The following is a 14,315-nucleotide window of genomic DNA, read 5'->3' on the forward strand; positions in this document are numbered from 1 at the left end:
AATAGTTGAACACACTATAAGTGAATTTACTGAATTAGTATTCCACACGCGACGAAATAATTTTTAATAGGAAAGTGTACGTGTACCTACGTGACTTGAATTCCGTCGTTACTATTAATGCCTTATTTTCTGACGCCATTTGCATTTGCAATGCTAAGCAGACTTCATAATTTAAAGCGGAAACTCTTATACTCCATTTTACAGCTTGTGTAGTTGACAATGTCGCTCCGTATTTCCTTTGTCAATTTAATATCCGCCTACAAATTTTAACACCCACGCGAACAAATAAAAGTCAATCGGCGCACTTCGCACCCACTTGGAGTTTCTTGCTTGGCCATAAAATGTAATATTCAAATACTAAGGGAATATTTCTAATACCCTTACAGGGGAAAGTTGTTACCTGAACAGGCAGTTTGGTAAAGGTCAAAAGGTGCGTGGTGGTAAAACAGTGTAAACATAGATTGATATGATAATGTTACATGCCGGATTTTCGAAACTACTTATACATCACATTGTATATACTTAGGTACATATACATCAGATTATTTTTGTTTAAGTTCAGAATTTTTGACAGGTTTTACAGTTTATATATTTGGCAGATTTCTTGGAGTAGAAATCTCGTTTTCTGACAAACGTGCTCTTCTTTACAATAAGCTATACTAGATAAATAAATAAAAGAGGTTTACCAGGGCATATTAATGGGTGGTAAAAACACTGGCGTCAGTAGAGACAGTTGAACCCGTGGCAACTTAAAACTTGTTTAGAATATAAAACGCCATTATCTTCTATCAGCAACTTATATTGGACACGTATTGTGCTTATTTTTTTAGTTTAATTTTAAGCACCAGTTATTTTTTGCGTATGGGTAGGTAATATTTGCTAGTCAAGCATTAAACTAAGATTAAATCTGGCAATGAAGTTAGAAATGTTATCGCATCGTTTTAATGTAGTTTTCAAATAACTAAGCAATAAAAATATATGAAACAACTAACTGGTGCCCGCGGCTTAATCTGCGAAGAATTCGTTTATCCCTGTCATACGGTAACTGAACAATATTTCCGGGATGATGACTATGCTATGTTTTTCCTAAGATCTTATATCCCCTTATCCAAACTATACTCTCTCCTATCTCCATACCAAATTTCAGATAAATCGTTTCAGCTGTTTAAGCTTGAACGGGTAATAGATAGATAGACAGACAGGCATATACACAGTGTTACTTTCGCATTTATAATATTAGTAAGGAAGAAAGTACGAATAAGAATATAAGTGAAAAATACTTCTAGTAAAGTTGTAGTAGGTAACTAGTATTTTTGAGTTAAATAAGTGAGTAAGAATAATGTCTCTCTTCATTTGAAGCAGTACAGTGAACTTGTAAAGTAATGTACCTATTCTCAATTTCTATATAGCGTAAATAGGTAGCGAGTATAATGTATTATGCAAACAGATTAATTACCAGTGCACCAAGCGAGTATACTGGTGTATATAGGTATACAGGTCATCTCCGTTTACCGGATTTATCTCAATTAACGAAAAGGATCCAGAGCTGGATTCAGCTTGAATATTCACGAGAATCTTAGGACTGACTCGAGTCGTTGCAGCATGATGGAATTCATTTTGTACCGTATTTAAATTAAAACGAAGGATTTTATACGGACTAACGAAATTAAATAAATGCATAATAAGTTTAGCTTAAGCCAATTGATTGTTGAGGGCGTTAAGGAAACGTGAAACTCGATTAAAGAGTAGTTTATTAATGCCTTCTTAAGTCGAAGAGTACGGGTTTATAGATAGAATGGAGGTGAGTGCGTGCAGGCAGACAAACCTCCCTTCTTAGGTAAAAAGACACATAATAAAATGTAAAATATACTGATTTTTTTAAAATCGAAAGTGCTGCTAATTTTGAGTAGGTAGTAAAACGAAATTTCATACAAATCTAAAAAAAGTCATTACGACTACTTTTCTGAAACCGTCCACCAACAATATGTTCTAAAAGAATCCATAAACTAAGCTATTAACATTTAAACACCAATATAGTTTATTTACTCACACTATAAATAAGCACAGGTACTACAGTACCTAATAAATATAGATTCATATGCTACAATGCACCACATACGATCGCTTGTTAAACGATGGATACAACGAATTCGCCATTTCTTATTCGTCTATCAATGCATCTCGTTCGCATCGTTCTAGTCAGAAAGAGACGCAGTTAACGACAAAGCAGGTGGCGGCCATCTGTGCTAGCCATGTGGATATGGTAAACGGATTACCGTTCGGTGTGAAATCGTTCCGGTCGAGTGGTTTCGTCTGTACCTAAGGATAGGGCCTTTTAATCAACCTACCGTACTGGGAGCTACTCCGATATTCGAAAATCGAAGTTCATATCGTACCGTCCCCCTCACTCTCGTACTATCGCGAGGAGATGGCATTAACGAAGTTCGAATTTTGAATTTCGTAGTACAAGGCATGTACTTTGTAGCTACTGTTACGCTTCACTTTGTGCCACTTCCATAGTAAAACTTGATCCAGCAGTAAGAAAGGTCAGCGCGGACGGCTTGTCTGCCGCATGCATCCACATGGCGGGTAGCTTAATGTATGACCGAGTATTTATTGACCCGATAATTCATGTCTTCATAATGGTTCGCCATAAGGGCACCGATTATCAGGTCGGATATTCTGTCGTTAATTCCAGGTCGACAATTACAGGTCGTTCATTTACCATACTACACTCAGCCACATGGGGGGTGAATTGCTTGACTGTCTCTGGCGGCAAGGCAAACCGAGGCGGGGATAATAAGATTATTTATTTATTTATTCATTGTAAAGTACTCGTAATGTACACAATTGTAAAAGGTGTTACATTAGGTTTTATTATTACTTAGTCCATGACCTCATTTACGTGGTCACATTTTTATATGAATGGCCTGTAGAATTTGATGACATTTTTAATTATTTTTTAAACGACCTGTGCTGCTACTGGGCACGTATCTGAATATCGAAAATTTAAATACCGATAATTAAAATATCGACGGTCAAAATATCGAACCTAACCTACTTTCGATATTTTGAACGTCGACTTTTTAACTTTAGATATATTAATACCAAATAAATGATTCTTATTCTTATTCCTATAAATTTTCTACATTCAGATACGTCCCCCTTCTACTAGATAACCTAGAATCTTGTACAGAATCTGTTACCATGTCAACAAAAACGTGCCCACGAAAATCATACGGATTAAATGCTCGAATAATGACCCTTTAGCGGGATTTAAAAAACATGTAAATGTAATTTAGACGCCCATTTATAATTTTCAGTTTTCTTACTGGCGCGACTATTTCATTGCTCTGCTGCTCTCTTCTGTGGACTACGCGCTCTGCTTAAATACGATTTCGCCCGGGACAGATTCCTCAATTAGCGGACAATCACTGACCATTCCTGTGCCGCCAGAACGTTTACGGCGCAAAAGATACAATTATAAATTAAATATGAAACTGACACATTAATCCCTGCTTTTATACAATTCTTGCCATAATTCCAAAATAACTTCCCGTTAGTTTACTTGAAGTTGCAGGCTGATGATGAGTAAGCAAAACTTCTTCGTCTTCTTCTTTATACTCGTATCCAAGACAGAAAAAAAGTAGTAAGTAGCTATAACAGCAGGGCGTGTCCCCGCCGGTCGGCAAGTCCAATAATAACCTAATCAACTTTAAAAAATACAAGGCCCCCGACATTGTGATTTTAATTTTTAAATTATTTTGTTGATTTTTATTTTTACTGTAAGTTTAATATCTCAAAAATAGCTGAAGCCATTTTTATCAAATTTAACTAAGAAAGAAACACAGCAAAGAAACTCGCTTTCAGGTTAAGCAACCTTATCGAAATCGGGCGATCCACCTGAGAGCTACGATGCCACAGACAGACAGACAGATATTGGCGTCAAACTTTTAACACACCGTCCTGCGTGGAGGGTTAAAAATGAGGGAGGCAGTTGCCCGACTGACACCCGCTAACGGAATACACGCGACAAATTGTGTTGGAGGCCAATCCATTTTGGGTCGCGTAGTCAGCGCTGTAAGTACCTAACTTAAGATATTTACACAGTTTATTTATACAAACGCGTCTCATACTGCCCTGAGACTCACTCATATTAAATGATATTGTAACTACTGAGTTTCGTCGAGTAGTCGTGCGAGCAGTGCGGTAGGTCGCAGTGCGCGTGTTGCGGCAGCCGCCGAGTCGCGTTGCTCCTAGGAAGAAGGGCTACAAATTAGCCCGAAACATGTCGAGCTAAACTCGATTTAAGACGTGAGTTATCCGTTACAATATCCTTTAAAATACTGCCCTCTTAAGGTAAAAGGCATTTGATGGAGTAAATCTGATGCATCTGCTGCAGTATCTGCCATCTAATACAGAACGTTAAAGCTACATAATTATATAATTTAAAGCGGTTTTTTACGATATTGATTTTGCCATAAGAGAGCAGCATATGTAGTCATGCTGCACTCTTCTGTGTACTGCGTGCTGCTTAAACGTGAGCTCGCCCAGGACGGATCCCTCAATTAGCGGACGATCACTGACCAGCCCGGTCACCGCCGGGAAATTCACGATTCATAATACAGTTTTTCACTGCAGTATGAACTGTCAAACTGTTCATTCTTTCAAGGGCAATTTCCTAGTAGTAGTTCTAGGGATGACATTTCGAGCTTACTTGACTCATTGATACAGCCAGACGCAATGACTGCCTTTATCACAAATACTTTAAAGTATATCTTAGATATGGCCAAAATATCTGATATTTGATTAAAGTGGTGACATATATTTTATTATAACGACCAAACATTATCGTCATCATATTAGCCCCTAGGTAGACCTCCAGTTGCTTCATTTGGGAGCGGCCTGCATTCACCGTGAATCTATTAGTTTTACCAGGTCATCCGTCCACATTGTTGGGGACCGTCCTAACCTGCGCTTGCCGATCTACAGTCTCCATTTGAACTTGAGAACTTTTCGTCCCCAACGGCCATCGGTTCTCCGTGCCCATTTCCACTTGAACGCGCATGGCGTCTGTTAAAATAGAATTTAATATTCGTTTTAAGCTCTTATTTAGAAATATGCGTGTAGTTTCATAATAAAGGCCAAAGTTTGGACCATTAAGTTTGGAATCTTTATATTGAAAGACATCCGTTGCTACTTGATTCAAACAGCGTCTGAATTATTTATGAACTCCGAAATGTCAAATATATAGGTCTATATTATGCGAGAGCATTAGAAATGTATGCCGTAGACACATGTCTATTAAAAGCATTTGTGGCCTTCGCTATAGTAACACCACGAGTCACTCAGCGTCACAGTTCTCAGGAACTAAATTGACATGAGAGATTCTCGGTATCGGAGAGGTATGGTATTTAGTGGCAAGTGTTAGATATACTACCAGTATGTTAGAGAGTAGTGATGGTGTCTTTTTAACGTATATAAGATAAATTTCCTTGTGTTTGACATGCTTAATACATGATAACCTGCCGACACCTTTACCGCTAATGACATAAAATTAAAGATTGCAGCTACTAGGACAGTGATCGCCACTCGAACGTATGCCTTATTATTTTTTCCTGTAGCTAAAGAATTAAATACATTGTAAACAAAGAGCGAGTCGTACACCTCGATTTTTAACCATTTCAGCCATTCAGACTAAGGTCTTAAATTTCCTTCAATTTCTTAACGAAATTGATCATAACTGTATGCTTTTAATAGAAATTGCAAAACACGTATTAATTTGCGTTAATCTAATTTTAGATATACACACGCTTGAAAAAACATAACCCTCCTTCGGGCAGTCGGGTAAAAACACATTTGATTGTAAACAAACTTTGAAGATAGTAGGTAATTACTTAGTTTAATTTGATACGAGATGAAACAGAAAATCAAACACAATAGAATAATTTCAAAGAGAATTCATTTATAATTACGAATAAAGATGTTGAGGCAGGTCGCTAAATTGTGTTGAAGTCTCTTAAATTATACATTGAACTTTTTACTAATACATATATTATGTGTTTTGTTACATGAAATAAATGATTTGAATTTGAATTAACGTTTATTCACAATAACTACACAAAAGGGATTTTCTTCAGATATAAATAACTCAACCTGAATGCTCTTGGACAGGCAATAAATGTAAACGAAGAGATTCCATTTCCAATAGAATTCGTCTGTGTCTTTAAAATGTATGAGTTGTTGCAGAAGAATTTTTGTAATAAGCTTTATTTTTGGCATATCTGCGAGGTAGTCTCGGCGGAGGCGGCCGCGAACCGCCCATCTGGTCCCTCGCGGACCGATTTTCATAATAAAACCATCACGCTAAATGGACCCGCACCGAATGTCGCCATTTTGCAGTGTCCCATCGCCCTCGCCAATTTATTTTATTCTGTTGCGATGCGACTATTCATTGATTTTTTAATGGCTCCTCTTTGAAATAAATTTTATCCAGCGCCCTCAAAAATCTTCTAAATCATTTCTCCGGTCTTCATTTTACGGCGTCCATTTGTCTCCTTGTAACAGGACACTGTCTTTTGACTCAAAAGTGTTAATAAAACTAAACGAACCTCCACTCGGTTCACTCGACTCTGCCTTCGTTATTTTGTACCGAGTACGTCGACTTACTTATAAAATACGAGGATATCCATTTCAGAATAAAGATACCTGTCAGAAGAAGGATAAAAGAAAGTCTTACCGAGTATTGAGGTCACTTGGAGTGCTCTCCATTTTTGAACGAGATCGCCTCGCGGTCGCGCTAGTGAACAAAGACATCTATTTGTTTGTACTATAAAGGATTGTATACAACAGTGTTTTTCAACCTTTTTCATGACATAGTATGAATAGTGTGAATAAATATTTCGCGACTCCCTTCCCTACCCGTTGTTTTGTATTTTAATTTGTGACAAATATAATTAGTTAACGCGTTACCTGAAGTAGTGTTCCCAGCATCTAATAGGGGTTCCGCGACCCCCCTAAAGAGGCTTTGCGACCCCCCAGGGGGTCGCAACCCACAGGTTGAAAAACACTGGTATACAACATAGGGCAAGACGGCATGATAAAACGGCTAACTTACTCGGCTTAGCTACATTCCCATTTCGTTTGATGTTTATTTTTAGCTACTGCGACAGGAAATCGGTCGGGACGTGTTTTTGAAACTTCCGCGTGTGCATGTAAGAATTCAATTAAGAGGACGCAGAGGCTTAAGGCACACTGGAGGTTTAAGGAAGATTACGGTTGATTGGATTAATTAAACACAGTGAACGTACAGTTACCTACTTTAACAAAGATTCAAGCTGCGAGATTTCTCCTACTCAACGTTACTACCGAATAAGAAACCCTTATTTTATATTTCCTCCAAGCTCGGAAAGTATCCAAGGCCATTGCCGCCCGTACTCATACCCCTTACATAAATATTTTTTGTTTATGTAGATTTCACGCAAAAGCGTGTGTACAGTGCGCGTAAAACTATCGTAACAGTATTTCCGTAAACGATATTGTAGTTTCGGGTAAAGCTATTCGTTTCCTTATAACCGCATCGAATCTTATGAACTCAGTCCGGCGACAGATTGCCATTTTAAGTGCGGATCTCAACTATGAATTATTCACGAGCCAGCGTACCGCTCGAACAAAGAAGTAAAACTCTGAAAGCAGTCATGTCATACATGCGAGGTTCGCATTTACTTCGGCTTTAGAAACAATTGACTGACGCGATGTCAGCAATGGAATAGGATTTTAGATTCCGATTTTCAATTTGATCCTCCAATTTGCAACGGCGGCGGCGTACGGTATATAACTTGGTCCGTCCGCAGTAAATTTTCCATGTATCTGCTTCATGAATAAGCAATTTAAAAACGAATTCAAGTCATGTTTTTGTTTTTAAATTCACAAATAAGACAGCTTTCACGTCAAATACTTTGACATAACCAATCTAGTTACTAAACAGTTAGTATTGGTGTCTGGATGACGTCGATAACTCATCCAGTTTAAAGCGTTGACAGTTCCATCGATGCTAATGATTCGCTCAAACAAAATCCGTCGGATTGTACCGACAGCAGTTACGATTTTGTCCAAACAGGTAATTGTGTTCGATTAATTGTTGTTTTATATGCCACGCGCCGTTTTCCGCCTTCGGGACTGATTGATAACCAATCAACTCTGTGGTCTGTGTTGATTAGTTATATAATGTGGATTGGATGATCATTAAATTAAAACTCTTTATAGCAACATAGTTTAACAGATTGTTTATACTAATGGTTATACCACTAAATCCTAAACAAACAGAAACTAACTTTTTTCTATGAACTGACATACGTTGAACACATGTTGAACTGAAAATTTTTCTTATTTTATGTGGTAAGTAACTACTCATTTTCGGAATTAAAAATAAACTTTTATTAACGTTCTCGGTCAGCCATATTGAGCCCGATATAAAATGTATGTCGATCCGATGCTATCCAGACATTGAAGAAGACTTTATTCTTTTTCTGGTTTTTCTGTGCGTCCATGTCTCAGTTTGTATTTTCGATATGCTTTTGCTGCTTAAGTAGCGTAGTAGAAATAAGCAACCTGAGATATGTCTGCATAGGAGAAATTCGTGTCTGTACTCCTGTCCAGTGGTAGTGTAGGGGAATGGCTAGCACGTAGCACGGAATGCTGAGGACCGGGTTCGATTCCCAGCGCTGGTCTCTTTTTATGGTTTGTCTGTGCATCCATGTCTCAGTTTGTATTTTCGAAATCTATTATTATTAAAATAACAGCAAATGTAATAGCGATATCTACATAGTATTATTACAAATTATTTCAATGTATAATAATTATGGAATCAAAAGAGATATTCTTTAATTTAATAATAAGAAAACTCTTGACTACCCTCGGGGCGTTCTTGCGTTAGGTTTCTTTCAACTTTTCAATTTTTAGGGTTCCCGCATAGCATTTTCCAGTGGGATAGCGTTGAAAGAATTATATGTAGACATAACCCAACAAACAAAAAGTTGGAAAACCCCCGACTTTGTCATTAGAAAGTTCAATATCTTAAAAACGGCTAAACGGATTTTGATGAAACATGTCTAAGAAACATCGCTAGAAAACCTGATTTCAAATAAAAAAAAACGCATTCAAATCGGTTCACCCGTTTAATGGCTACGGTGCCACAGACAGACAGACATACAAACAGACACAGACACACATAATGGTCAAACTTATAACACCCCTGTTTTGCGTCGGGGTTAAAAATCGCAGGCAATATCAAGTCAAAAATAAACTACTCACAACTTCTTCTTCTTCTCTGCGTACTCTACTTCTGCACACTTTACATCCTTCTAAATTTTTTGCTATGTTGTAATGTATTAAACAGAATAATTAATTTTTACTTTTTCTGTAGTCAATAAACGATTTTTGGAATTCAAAGCTTTTACAGACATAGAGCTTCTAAATAAAAATGATTTTGACTCAACATTCTATTTACAAACATAGCATCTGATTCATAAAATCTAAACATAACTTTTAAAATTTAACAGTAATTTTTAATTTAAAATTTTGTATGGGGCCTTCGACGCAAAAGTAAAGCTAGGTCTCGTCCAGTTTTTATTCTTTGAACCCCAAACATTGAGTATTCAGTTTTTTTAGCGTCCCGAGCAGCTGAATAAATTTACAACGCTGGAACTTTTTAGCTCTATAAATTGTAATATTTAGGGTTAGGATACCTACAGTATAATGCGACTGGATAGCTACGATGCGGTAGGATCGCTTATCCTAGATAGTAATCGAATGGAATTACCACTATTGCCTCTGTGAGGAGTAGGTATATCGTCATTATTTTGAATAAATCTCGGATCTCAATCAATATATCAACAAAATTTAAACTTGAAATAATGTTCACTAATAAAGCTATCGATTTTGAGGTCGACGACTTTTGTTAAAAGTAGTGACGATATCTTGCTAGTTTTCGCAATGGCTGAAATACCTACGATGTTTTTAAGTTTTCAACAACCATAGCTCCGCAATTTTGAAAAGAAAAGAACAAAAACTGTATTTAAAAAAATATATAATTATCGCATACTCACAAAATTTAACGAGAATCGGTTGAGATAAGTCTGTAGTGGAAGATAGACACCCGCACAAACATAAATAAATAAATAATAAACATCATGGGACACTTCACACCAATTGACCTAGTCCCAAAGCTTGTACTATGGATACTGGCAACGGATAAACATACTTACATAGATAATTACATATTTAAATACATGTCATATTGAACATCCGAGAGCCGAGAACAAATATTCGAATTATTCATACAAATATCTGCCCCGGCCGTCAACCGATCATCAATCGATCAACCGATTGAGCTGAAATTTGCATGCATGTATAAATCCGATGACAATGCAATATTATTATGACGTAGAGCTGATCTGATAATGAAGTACAGGATTTTTTCACGCTAACACACACGAGTAATATTTACCTCGACGTTTCGGAACATTACCACTGTAAACAGTTCCTCTGGCCAACATCACACTTCATCATCAGATCTACGTCATATTAATATTGCATTGTCATCGGATTTATACATGCATGCAAAATTTCAGCTCATTCGGTTGAAGATATCCACTTCAAATTTAAGTTGAAATGTTAATTCCACCCAAACAAACAACTAGTTACATTACATTACAAGTTAATAAAAACATATCACCAGAATGTAAGCACTAGGTGCAAGTATTTTGAATAAAGAACAATTTTAAATTCTCATCCTCTTTGGCTGTCGCCCTGTCGGAGGCTGAATAGCGCTTAACTCTTGCCATGCGCCGCGGCAGAAAAAAAAAATGTCTGTCAGCGCGGTTCATTCGCGGGAAATTCAGCGGACTTCGTATGTTGTGTAATTAAATAATAAGAAGCTCGACTAATGTGAATAAATTTTAAACTGAATTATCAACCTAGTAAATAGTGTTAATACTTAGTATGATTTTAAAGTGTAAAAAACAATAGGTAAACATAGTGATTATACGGTGTGGATTTGGCGAGCGCTTTATCAAAGTTCGCTTCATTGAGGTTGTGGTTCATAAATTGCTTTATTAATTTTGCACAAAACGAATAAACCACACAATCAGACAATCACTATATTATATTATCGAAGCTTTTATAAAACATCATTAAAATCGCAAACTTAAAAGGTAAATATTCAAATGAAATAGCTAGTCATTGCTAGGTGACTTGGAATTATTAGTAGTTTAAGTGTAAATAGCAGCCTAAGGTAAATATAACTAAACTTGGAAGATTCCGTATAAAATACGTAATCCTTTATTACTTAATTTTTTCGTAATAACTACGAAACCTATTTCGGGCGTGTCCGACACGCTCTTGGCCGGTTTTTAACCTTGGACCATACAAGTCGCCCTACGTGGCAACCACTACTGCATTGCTGCACGTTAGCAATAGAAACTTACCTAATAATCAAAAATTAAGGTAACATTAAACATAATGTACGAGTAGAATAAAGGAAGCAATTTCAGTGCTAACCTATCAACAAAAGTTTTGAGGCCGCACTCTGCACCACGGAAGCAATTTTCCGCTACACGTAGGCTATTATTATGTACTTCATGTAATTTGAATGTTAAGTTCAACAAGAATTTCATTCCTTTATTGATATTCAAAAGTAGTAATCATAGAGGTACTTGATAACTGTTTATAATAATTTACGGTTATTTACACTTGATTATGTTTGTTACGGGATACATCTGGTCTGTCTACAGAATGTGATTACCTTTAATGAGCTCCAGAAAATTGACACTGTAGGGGCGTTAGATTAGTCGTAGAAACGTGAACTTGCTAAAAGTATCTATGTCACGAGTGATTTTTTTATATGTCCTACATATTATATATGTAAATATATATATAGGTACAGTAAAAGAATCTAAATTGATTGTGTGTAGTGATGATGTTATACAATATACAGTATATTTACTAATGACGCTCACTATTGCTCTTAAGGAGAATCAAAAATAAAATTTAACTTAGTAAAGAGCAACGGAGGAGGCTAGGCTATGTTCGAAGTATCTCTGGAAGATTGAATCAGAAATGAGGATCCGAAAGCACATTGCTCAAAGAACGGATAGCCGTTGATGCCGATGTGTTTATGTGTATCGACCATGTCATCATCATCATCATCATCATCCCAGCCTATATACTACCCACTGCAGGGCACAGGCCTCCTCTCAGAATGAGAGGGCTTGGGCAGTAGTTCCCACGCGGGCCGAGTGCGGATTGGGAACTTACACTATTGAATTGCTTCGCAGTTTGTGCAGGTTTCCTCACGATGTTTTCCTTCACCATAAAGCTCGTGGTAAATTTCAAATGTAATTCCGCACATGTATTTCGATAAACTCAGAGGTGCGAGCCGGGGTTTGAACCCACGCTCCTCTGCTTGAGAGGCCATTGGCCACCACGGCTTACGGTATCGACCAAGTATCTAACGGCAATCACCTTCGCAGTTAGTTTCTCCACTAGGAGGACTGCAGGGGGGCTTCTATGAAATTCCAAAATCGAAGTTCGTGAAGTAACGTCCCTCTTACTCTCGTATTAAATAATTATAACCGTCAGCGGGACGGCAAAATACGAAGTTCGAATTGCACTCGTAGTATAAGGCCCGGACCTGATCTGAAACTGATGTATGCGAGCAGCGCAGTAAGTACAAGTACTAAGTTTGCGTTTGCCTGTACTATACTTCGTTTGGATAGGTATTTAACTAAATGTAAACAAAACAACGTCAATTGGTGTATTAAATATTGAAATTCCCCCATTAAACTATCTAAACATTTACATTTTGGTATTGAAATACACTAGTCTAGTTTGTATTACAATGATAGATAAGTAAAGTGTTAAAAATCCCTAAAAGTACCAAACCTGGCAGCTGAAGTTTGTTTACATTTAGTTAATTACATAAAAGTACAAAGTGAGTATGAGACCCAAGTGTTTCAAGTGTAATATTTTTTTAATTCTGGTCGTCATGGATGTGTTTCGGGGTGAATTATGTACATTCTGGATGGACGATTGCATTTGAATTACCAGAATTACACAATTCACCATTTTTTGACAGTAAATTGACGTGGCAAATTGGCTGACGGACGGAGAAGAGTACCTAGATATCCAAAATCAACTTTGTCAAAAATCACACTTTTGTCAAGTCGACTGGCATCACGAAATACCTACGTAGGTAATCCTTTGTTAATACTTATCAGCGCTTTGCATTCAATTTGTTGTGGCGCGCCATTGCTTTTTTATATATGAAACAATTTAATATTTTCCCATTCCTAATTCAAATTCATTAATTTAACATGATTAAAATAATTTGATGAGTTATTTAAGTAGCGATTTAGTTGACTAGTTAACTGTAAAATAGATATATTATAACATCGTGTTTGAAAGTGCTACCACTTATTAAATTTCCACCAAAACCGTGAAAACTAGTTTTAGCCCAGCATGTAAGAAAATGTTGACGAACTGCGACATAACGGCCAGAATTACTTAATACAAGCCCATGTTATTCGCCAGACATCTGTGACCCGAACACCCTACAAAACCAGTTTAAACGTAAGTAATTTTTATGTGATTTCAGAACGGTATTTCGTGTAAGTCATTTCTCATTTACTACTTGTAGGCTTCTTATCCTTCTTATTATTTTTTAGAGATCAATGATGGTCGTGTCGTCACTGATGTAAAATGTGAATCCGTATATAATCAGAGCGGCAAGTGTAAGCATGTTGGTGCTTTGATATCCTTTGCTTTGATTTGTACTGAAATACTTCAATTTTGACAGCCAGTTATCCGAATTTACTTTCAATTTTTGCCATGTTGTGCGCTGCGATCGTTGTCTGTAACCCCACCACCCGCTTAGCACATAGCCAATAGTACCGGTTCAAGCCTTCACATCGGTTAAATCACAATATAATTAATTATATTAATTATATGAGTTTATTAAACTAAATGATCTATTTTTATTTTAGCTCGGACAAAGCCACGAGGAAAGTCTAGTTAAGTAGGACATAATAAATTAAACATATTTTATGGTTTTTAAACAATCCCACGCTGAGAACTTGAAGGACCGATATGACCTCAAGTGGCAGAAAAAATGACATAGTTGCACAATAGGACAGTACACAGTTTTGCCTAGCTTCCCTGTCGTATACTGTTAAGCATATATTTATGTTAACAAATGGTCATTATTTTCATATTAAATAATCAATACACATATATATATCTTGACATACAGAACCCGT

General features: G+C 36.8%; 1 long non-coding RNA gene across 1 annotated transcript; it reads left to right on the plus strand.

Annotated features, from left to right (window-relative positions):
• The first annotated feature begins 1,311 nt into the window (after positions 1-1,311).
• On the plus strand, positions 1,312-5,137 carry LOC141427796 (uncharacterized). Its single transcript, XR_012451361.1, has 3 exons — positions 1,312-1,379; positions 3,871-4,080; positions 4,930-5,137. It is a non-coding gene; the product is annotated as an uncharacterized lncRNA (long non-coding RNA).
• Positions 5,138-14,315: the final 9,178 nt, after the last annotated feature.

Source organism: Choristoneura fumiferana, chromosome 5, assembly GCF_025370935.1.
Source record: "Choristoneura fumiferana chromosome 5, NRCan_CFum_1, whole genome shotgun sequence".
Taxonomy (NCBI): Eukaryota; Metazoa; Arthropoda; class Insecta; order Lepidoptera; family Tortricidae; genus Choristoneura; species Choristoneura fumiferana.